This window comes from Mesoplodon bidens, assembly GCF_964165515.1.
Source record: "Mesoplodon bidens genome assembly, chromosome: 8".
Classification (NCBI taxonomy): domain Eukaryota; kingdom Metazoa; phylum Chordata; class Mammalia; order Artiodactyla; family Ziphiidae; genus Mesoplodon; species Mesoplodon bidens.
Window position 1 is genome coordinate 67,757,705 of NC_138165.1, and position 10,656 is coordinate 67,768,360.

The 10,656-nt window shown below is 37.5% G+C and overlaps 1 pseudogene across 1 annotated transcript; it reads right to left on the minus strand.

Annotated features, from left to right (window-relative positions):
• Window positions 1-7,589: 7,589 nt before the first annotated feature.
• LOC308621316 (protein enabled homolog) lies at window positions 7,590-10,155 on the minus strand (annotated as a pseudogene). The gene has a single exon. The product of its transcript is annotated as a protein enabled homolog (transcript).
• Between the last annotated feature and the right edge of the window lie 501 nt (window positions 10,156-10,656).

Consider the following 10,656-nt stretch of genomic DNA (forward strand, 5'->3'; position numbering starts at 1 on the left):
TAAAACATATAAAACATATGAAAATTCTTGAACAAGTTTCTTTATGAACATATGCTTTCTTTTTCTTGGTTAAATACCTAGGAATGGGATTTCTGAGCTTATGGAATATATATGTTTAAATTTTGAGTAACTGACAGAGCTTTTTTCAAATATGGTAATAGTGTTGAAGAATTTTTGCCATAATTATATGAGATTTCTAGATTATTTTATATTTAATTTCAGTCATTCTGATTCATATATATCTTACTGCTATTTTATTTTGCATTTTCCTGATGATCTCCAAAGCATCTGTTCAAATATTTTGTCTATTTTTACTGGGTTGTTTGTCTTTTTGTTATTGAATCCTAGGAGTTCTTTATATACCCAAGAAACCAGTCATTTTTTTAAATATATGTTTTGTGAATAGCTTATCCCAGCCTACATCTTACCTATTAATTTTCTTTTTTAAAGAAACCACTTTATTGAGGTATGATTGACATCCAAAAATCTGTATGTATACAACTTGCTGAGTTTGGAGATAAGTATATATAAGTATATATCCATGAAACCATCACCACAGTCTTTGCCATAAACATATCCATCACCTCAAAAAATTTTCTCTCATTTTCTTTATGTGTATGTATGTATGTATATATATATATATATATATATATATATATATATATATTGTGTGCGTGTGTGTGTGTGTGTGTGACAAAAACACTTAACACTTAACACAAGAACACCTAACACAAAACAGTGGTATTAACTATAGGCACAATGCTCTACAGCAGATACTTAGGACATATTCATCTTATATAACTGAAACGTTGTACCCTTTGATGAATATCTCCCTATCTCTCCCTTCCCTCAGACCCTGGCAACTACCATTCTACTCTCTTCTTCTGTGAGGTTGACTGTTTTTTATTCTTCACCTAAGTGATATCATGTAGTATTTGTCCTTCTGTGTCTGGCTTATTTCACTTAGCATACTGTCCTCCAGGTATATCCATGTTGCTGCAAATGGCAGGATTCCCTTCTGAATAATATCCCATCATATGTATATACCACCTTCTCTTTATCCACTCATTCACTGATGGACATTTATACTGTTTCCATAACTTGGCTACTGTTTAAAAAAAAAAGCTTCAATAAATATGGGAGTGCAGCTATCTCTTTAAAATACTGATTTCAATTTCTTTGAATATATACCCAGAAGTGGGATTGCTGGATCATTCAATTTTTAAATTTCTGAGGAAACTCCATACTGTTTTCTATAGTGGCTACGTCAGTTTATATTCCCAAATTTCTGTGTAATTTTTTTCTTCTTATAACATTCTTTTCCAAAGGTATTGTCTATAATAATTCATTACAGTGTTTGTAATAAAAAAGTAGCTATATATCCTTTTGCCCAATTTTGATTAAGAATTGTGGCCATATATTTACACTGATCAAATGTGTGAATTGACACAACTCAGTCTTAGTTTATACAACTTTGTATAACAAAATTTATTCAACAAAATAAAAGTCTATCATGTTCCCAAATCTGGATACTTAAATTTATTTTTTTCTTCCCATTTATGTGATTTGGTATCACATGGACACAACTCAACTTAAGAAAGTACACAGAACATGGCATGCCTATTATAATAATGAACTTTCAATTGAAATGTTAATCTTGTATTCTGCATCTCTAAGAGGTCTTGGGAGTTTTCACAATATAAATCATTAACAAGAATGAAACTGGTTGCAACTGGCATTTATCTCTAAGAATCAATTGGCAAAATGAATTTTATTGTTAAAGCTACAAAGAAAGTCAGAACAGGACATCAAATTTCTGACTGCTTGAATGAAATCCTTTAGGTCTAGTATCTATATTAGCAAGACAATTACAGCAAAATTTTTATGCTTAAAGACATTTCTGCTTTCTCCAGTTGCCTGAGTTGAGTCATTACCTCTGAGAGAATCCATTTGTTGGCAAGGGAGAGTTTGGTTATGTTCATTACGTGCTTTGTGTGAAAGCCAAAGTATATTTTCCTTTTCAATGTAGCATTTATAGGATCAATTTCTGCTGTATTTGTACCATAGAACATATTTGCAGTATGTCTAGTGTTAATAGATCAAATCTGCCTCTAGGCTTCTGTTTGCTTTCCTGAGAAACAATAGTCAGGTAGTGATGGAAATTCCATCTGTACAAATCTTTCAACAAGTCTCTTTTTCATTTATTTCCTATTGTTCTGACATGTATGGATTGATATATCAGATTGTCTCATACATCCTTTAAAAAAGTCAGTTTATGTATAAAATTTTGAGCAATATTTAATAAATTTGATTTAATATAACAAATACAGAAAACTGCATTTCATAATTGCAAAATAAGCATTATTTTCAAATGCACATAAAACATTTACCAAAATGACTATTATTTTTTCCATAAAGCAAGTCTTAACAAATTTTAAAGACCTAATATCCTATAGAGTATGTCTTCTAACGATTGTTAGATTAATCTAGAACAAACTCAATATTAGAAACGAACAGATTCAGAAATATTTGGAAATTAAACAATACAATTCTTAGTAACCAATGGGCCCAATTACAACGAAAATTAGAAAATACTTGGAACTGAGTGCTTATGAAAATATGATATATTATAACTTGTAGAATGCAGCTAACTCTACTTAGAGGAAAAATTTTGCCTCAAGTGCATACACTAGAAAAGAATAAAAGCTGAGAAATAACTTACAAAAAGGAATATAAGAAGAAATAGAAAATTTGAACAGCTTTATAATTATTAAAGAAGTTAAATCTATAATAAAAAAAAAAATGTTTCCCCAAAGAAATTTCCAAACCCTACTGGTAAATCCTTTCTTAAAAGAAGGAAAAAATAGCACTCATCTTATACAAACTCTTCCAAAAATATATGCATTTAAAAAATGTTTCTCAGCCCTTTTTATAAGGCTAGCATAATCTTGATATCAAAATTTATAAAAGCACTCCAAGAAGAGAAAATTAAGGCCAACCTCTATTTTGAACATACATGAAAAATCTAAACAAAATAATAGCAAACAAAATACAGTGTTATATTAGAAAAATAATACATGATGCTGGGAGGGTTATTATAGAAATAAAAGATTAATTTAACTTTTGAAAGTTAATCACTGTAATTCAACAGTTTAAAAGAAAAATGATATAATCATCTCAATAGTTACAGAAATTATTTACACCTATTCAAATACCTAGCAAAAATCCAGTAAAAGATGTGCAAAATTTCTACACAAAAAAACCATAAACACTATTGAGACAAATTAAAGAAGACCTAGATAAATGGAGAACACTCCCATATTCATGAATCAGGATACTCAATAATATAAGGATATATTGTCTCCTTAAATTTATTTATGACTTCATTTCAATCCCATTTAAAATCCCAACAGGACTGAAAAGATCTAGGCCAGGATTCTACAGACTATAGCCTGTGGGCCAAATTTGGGCCTACTGCCTAGTTTATAAATAAATTTTTATTGGAACACAGCCACACCCATCCTTTTACATATTGTCTATGGCTGCTTTTGAGTTACAACAGCAGAGTTGAGTAGTTATGACAGATACTATGTGGCCCCCAAAGTGGGAAATGTTTACTGCCTGTCCCTTTCTAGAAAACCTTGGCCAAGTCTTGGTCTAGACAAACTTAAAGGAGAACAAATGTGGGGGGCTAATACTACTGAATACCAACATATTATAGTTAAATAGTTAACTACCTTTATTATAAGAGTATTTTAGCATTATGTGATAGACAAACACAGACAAATAAACCAACATAACAGATTATAGAGTTCAGAAAGAGATCCACACTTAAATGGGCATTTGATTTAAGACCAGAGCAGTAGGAAAAGCATTGTGTTTTCAATGAAGGTGCAAAGTCAACTCTATAGCCTATGGAAAAAAATTAATCTTGATCCTTATCTTATGCACAGGGGAACTATAGATCTAAATATAAAATGTCAAACAATATAGTTGGTAGTTGAAATCATAGGAGAATATCTTTATAATAGCCTTATTAGAGCACAGAAATACTATCAACAAGGGAAAATTTTTATTAATTGTATGACATTAAAATTAGAAACTTCTCTTCACCCCAAACACCATTAAAAGATGAAATGCATAGCCACAGTGAAAGAAAATATTTTTTATATACAAAATAAACCAAGGAAACAGAATATATAAAGAATCCCTGAACACACATTGGACTTCCAGTTTCAACTCTGACCTGTAAAGAGCTTGTAAATTATCACTCTCATCCTTACAAGAAAAAGCCAGACAATCAGATAATCAACAACTTTTGTCTGACTCATCAGAGAACTGAGGTTTCAGGAAAAACCACCATCACAATCTGGAGGGACAGGCAAATCCAGAAAGTCAAGGTCAAGATCTGATTACCTGGAGTAGCAGCCACAGGAGCCATACATTGGTAAGAGTGCTTAATGGTAAATTTGGTGAATTGCTGGAGGTTGAAAGTGGACTAGCATGAAAGCCAGAAACTCCTGGGGACCTCCACCCTTTAGTAGGCTCTACCTCCAGGAAACCCACCAGGTTCTCATTGTGAACATCTGGGGGGGAAAAAAATCCCTTCTTGGTTCTGGAAGAGAGAGAGAAAGAGTAATCATTTTGAAATACTCTTAGAGCCTTCTCCATAACAAAAGTCTATGCTAAAGGGAAAAGTATTTTTTCTAAGCCTTATGTACCTGGGGGAAGGGAATTCCTTCCAATCCATCTCCCCCTAGCACTCCTGCTTCTCCAAAGGGGAGGGGGAGCAACAAAATGTAGTCACAGGTGTTAGGGCTTAGAGGAAATAGATTGAGAGTGCTGCAGCCAGAGAAGGGAGTTGGGGAATAGGGAGAAAAAATTGCGTCACTGGAGATAGAATTTGTGAATATCATGGCCCTGAGACACAGGTCCACGAAAAAGATTAAGATTTAATTAGAAGATTATACAATGTTCCACTCACACCTCGCCATTTATAGACTACTTCACATTTATAGAATACTCCATCCAACAGTAGCAGGACACATTCTTCTCAAGCTCATATGGAACATTCACTCATATAGACCATAAAACGCACCTTAACACATTTAAAAGACTAGAAATCATACAAATTATGTTCTCTGACCACAATGGAATTAAACTAGAAATAACCAAAAAATAGCTGGAAAAGTCCTAAATATTTGGAAATTAAACAACATACAGTACTTCTAAATAACCTCTGGGTCAAAGGAGTCTCAAGAGAAATTAAAGAATGCTCATAAGAGATAGAAAGCAAAGACAAGTTGAATTTAGTAAAGTGGGGGAAAAGCCTTGCACAAGCAGTTCACAAGAAAGGATTTTCAAATAGCTGAATAAATATGTGAAAAATTGCTCAACATAGTCACCAGAAAAATGCAAATTAAAAGATAAAATTTTAAAATGACAGCTGTAGATGGTGAGAAGGACAGAAGTCAACTGAAATGCTGATGAGAGTATAAACTTGTATGATAACTTTGGAAATCTGTTTGACAGTATCTGAACATGCGCATATGCCATGATCCAAGACTTTCTCTTCAAGGAATATACCAAGCAGTAATGTGCCAAAATGTTTTTTTAAGTACAAGAATTTTCACAGAATGATTCATAATACCCAAACCAGAACATACTCTAAATAGTCCTCAATAGTAGAAGGCATAACTGAATTGTGGCACAATAATACAATGGACACAATTGGCATAGAAAATAACCAAACATGCTACGGGCAACAACATGAATGGATCTCAAATCAAAAACCTGAATGAAAGACTGAACTCGAAACGATACAAATGGTATGATTCCTTTCATATAAAATTCAAAAAGAGGCAAAATTAATTATTGATATTAGAAAGCAGAATAGTGGTTACCTGTGGGGAGGTAGGATAGGGTGATAAGGTGGGTGATGCCCAGAGGGTATTTCTAATATGCTGGTGATGTTTCATTTCTTGACTTTGTTGGTTACATGATCTGTTCTTTTTGTGACAATTCATCAACCTATACACTTTGATTTTATGTATTTTCCATAAGATGCTTCTTTTTTTTTTTTTGTGGTATGTGGGCCTCTCACTGTTGTGGCCTCTCCCGTTGCAGAGCACAGGCTCCGAATGCGTAGGCTCAGCAGCCGTGGCTCACGGGTCCAGCCGCTCCATGGCATGTGGGATCTTCCCAGAACGGGGCACGAACCCTTGTCCCCTGCATCGGCAGGTGGACTCTCAACCACTGTGCCACCAGGGAAGCCCAAGATACCTCATTTTGATAAAATGGATTTATATTTAAAATTGAAGATAAAATACCAAATTTCATGGTGTGGAATACTGCCCTTATTGTTCCAGCACTTATGGCTCCATACCACCTAAGTACTCTTATTCTCTGCATCTAAGATATTAATATAGTCTTAAAATATTTAAAGAGCTGTTTTAGCAGACCCTTGCTTTTTGTAGGAAAATATAAAGTTGTTCATTTTGCAAGTTTGACTTACATTTCAAGAAGTTATGTGATTTCCTGTTTGATAGAGGAAAGGCCCTTGTTTAAATAATAAATGACCTCTCTGTGTCCTCTACAGTATTAGAAAAACATCCTTCTGTAAAATTCTTTTTAAGTTTTCAATTTCTTTTCGGAGTTATTGATATTCCATCCAATGTCAGAGAAGTGGGCTGAAATACCTGTGGTTGGACTCCTGTAAGCTCAGGGCCAGGGCCCTCAGTGTTGCTAGCTTAACTGCTTTATGTTTCTTCTTACAGGTGTACCTGATTCACCTTAATGCATTAATAGGGCTTGACTATTCTTTAGCCTTAAGATGACATTTTTTTTGTCCATACAGCAAATAAGAAAGTATAGAATTTTAAGTCAGATTTCAATTTGATAAATGTACCTGTTCTTTGATGATTAGACTATTAAAGATGCAAGGGTAACTAATTTAACTAAAGGATTTTCTTTAGGTAGCCACACAGCAAATTGCATTCTTGTATTAATATATAATCACTAGAATTCTAATTCAAATAGTTAATTCTCCCCGAAATATTTTTCATTATTTTGGGAACAAAGTGATCCACGATTTCTTTTTTTCTTTTTCTTTTTTTTTTTTTTTTTAATTCTGGACAAATTTTATGTTTGAGTCTACAAAATTGCATGAAGGCTAAACTCGAGAGACTTCCTATCATTCTAAAATTCCTCACAAATCATTTTTAGGACACTTTCTTATAAATATCACCCTTGAAAGCACATACAATTCCATTTGTTCCACATTTTGTGATCTTAACCTACATAGGGCTGAACTCAGTTATTCATGGAATATCAAATATGATAGGAAGACAAACCTGAAAGAAACATTTACAGTACAATAGCATAACTTGCTAAATTCCTCATCACCATTCTCTGAAAAAAAACTTCGCAAGCCTTTCTCCTTTTTATTTTCGCAATGGATTGAGGAAAATGTGCAATTTTCTCTTGACATGAAAATATTTCAATGCATGGTGATTTTGCCAGACGGATTTAGTATTTTCTGCATAACTGATACAGGAACTCCTGTACGACTCTCTTCCATCCTATTGTAAAGGTCAGAAAAAATCAGCAAACTGGGAGAGAAATAGCTTATTGCCAGAGTAGTAATGTCTGAAGGCTTTCAAAGTATGTTGGTTTTTCCCCTCCTTCTGACTGTTTGTCTCCATTTTCTTCTTACAGCTCACAAAATGTAGGGGTTTTGTTGCTGTTAACACAGCTGTTCTTTGTAGGGTTTTTTTTTTCCCTTCTCCAGATTCTTCTCTGCACTCTTCTCTATGCAGTATTTGACTTGCTCAGTTCCTGCCTGATTGCATCAATGAGCTCTTCTTTTAGCTTAGTTAATTATTTTCTCATTTCATCTAAAATGTCCTGCTTCAGCCTGTCATAGTCCAGTCCCTCCGTCTGGACTCCATTGGCACTGGGCTGTGACAAGGGCACAGATTTTGGTCTGTGTAATGAATCATAGGACGTGTTGTCAAAAACAATCTGATTTTTCCTTGGAGAATCCCGTCTGGAACAACAGACTTGCTGCCATTCATTGTATTTGTTCTTTCCCAAGGTTTTCTTGTCGGTTCAGGTGTACTTGTTGAAGAGGCCTTAAAAGTTACAGGCTCTGAATTTTCATTTTGTCGTCTTTTTGTTCAGTTTCTATTGTTGATCCCTTTTCAGCAATTATTCTCCTCCTGGACAGCAGGGCATTCATTCCTTCCATTAAATCACTACCCCCTAAAGGAAGGGGTCCATTTCCACGACCCCTATCTGTTTTAGAAGAGGCTGAATTCACACCAGTGGTGTTCCCTCCACTTGGGAAAGAGCCATCCTCCATCCGTGACACTTTCTTAAGTTTTGCTCCAGCAATTGCAGCTGCAAGTCCAGTTAAAGGGCGATTGTCTTCAAACATGGATCCCGAAAAAAATCCAGATGCAGGGAGGGGAGAAGCAGGAGGTGGGGGGGTGGGGAGAAGGGGTACTTGATTAGGAAGAGGCGGTAGAGGAGGCAGGGGCCCTGAGGACGGAAGTGGAGGGGGCGGAGGAGGCCCTGGGGGAGGAGGGAGTGCTGCTGATGTCTGGGCAGGACCTGGTGGTAGTGCAGGAGGGAGTGGAGGTGCAGGTGGTCCCAAGACAATGCCCTGTTGGGCTGGAGTCTCGGCCAGCTGAGAGACTGCCTGCAAGCCTGGCTCAGAAGAAGAGGCTCCCAGCACAGAGTTTAGGGGAGTCTCCACAGAGGCAGGGGCAGCTGCAGAGGGAGAAGGGAGAACACTAGGCTTGGATGAGGGAGTTGAGGCAATAGGCGTGCTTGGAGGAGGAGAAGCTCTCATCCACAGTGTGAGAGTGGTGCGAGGGAAGGCGGCGGTGGGCTGCTAGAGACACTGGACATGTGACAGAGTCGAGCAGACCGCTGGGTGCCGCTGGTGATGGAGACATCTGGGGCACAGGAGAAGAAACACAACCAGGGAGGACAGGCCTTGGACGAGTAGCTCTGCCTGGGGGGGAGAGGAGACAGAGGGAGGGGTGAGAAATTGGAAGTAGACCAGGCACAGGGCTTCGTAGCTGGAGGTTGAAGAGAGGGTGTATTCACAGGAGAAGAAGGTCAAAAGTTTTTGTTCAGAGGACGACGAACTGTAGCGCAATGGGGAAGAACAGGGTGGAAGGCTGAACCTAGAGGTGTTGCAAAACGTGTCTCGGAGTGTCAAAGTGGTGGTGTAGGGGGTGTGGAAGTAGGTGGCAAAGCGGTCACTACAGCGTAATCAGGAGTGGCCTCTGACACTGGAGCTGAGATGACTTTAGCATATGATGGAGGAGGTGCTGAAGGAGGCTGGCAACTGGCACACTCACGAAGTGGAGCATGATACGGGGAGCTGTCGGAGCATGGAGTGGCATTTGACATCCTTCGCTCTCGCTCGCATTCCAGTTGCTCCCTTTCTAGCTGCTCTTGCCCCTCTCTTTCTTGCCTTTCCCGGTCCAGCCTCTCCAGCCTCTCCCGCTCTTGTCTCTCCCGCTCCAGGCGATTCTGATGTTCCCTTTCTTGTCTCTCTCTCTCCAGCTGCTCCTGTTCTAGTCGCTCCCTCTCCAGCCTTTCCCTTTCTAACCTCTCCCTCTCCAATCTCTCCCTTTCCATTCTTTCTCTCTCCAGCCTTTCCCGCTCCAGCTCCTTTTGTTGTTGATGTTCTTGTTGTTGCCTTCTTTGAATTTCTGATTCTTCTTGTGATGGGTCATTCTGAACTTGGGCAGGTAGTTGTGAATTTTGTCTAGGCAATGTTGGCCCTGTTTCCTGTGAATTCAACGCTTCTAAGGCATGCATCATGGCACTTGCGAAGACATTAGCATCTTCTTTGCTGCCAAAGTTGAGACCATACACCTGTCTAGCATCCCGCCATTGGTGGAAGGTCTGTGTAGCTTGATTGTTGTACTTCAACCCTTTAGGAATGGCACAATTTATCACTACCTGATGGTCCTGAATCTTCCTGCCCACCACTCTGAATGTGTTGTTGCCTGTATGATGATATATATGAACTCTGCTGAACCCGGTTGAACCACCAGCTGGCACCCACTTTTTATTGGCATCATCATAGACCATCAAAGCAGTTCTTGCCGGACAGATACTCTGTTCACTTATCATTTTAATGTATCATGCCACTCTCTTCTGGTCTGCAGAGTTTCTGTTGAAAAATCAGCTGATAACCTTATGGGAGTTCCCTTGTGTGTTATTGGTTGCTTTTCTCTTGCTGCTTTTAATATTTTCTCTTTATCTTTAATTTTTGTCATTTTGATTACAATGTGTCATGGTGTATTCCTCTGTGGGTTTATCCTGTATGGAACTCTCCATGCTTCCTGGACTTGGATGATTGTTTCCTTTCCCAGGTAAGGGAAGTTTTCAGCTATTATCTCTTCAAATATGTTCTCAGGCCATTTCTCTCTCTCTTCTCCTTCTGGGACCCCTATAATGTGAATGTTATTGTGCTTAATGTTGTTCCAGAGGTCTCTTACACTGTCCTCATTTCTTTTCATTCTTTTTTCTGCTCCACAGTAGTGATTTCTCCTACTCTGTCTTCCAGCTCACTGATCCATTCTGCTTCATTTACTCTACTATTGATTCCTTCCAGTGTGTTTTTCACTTCAA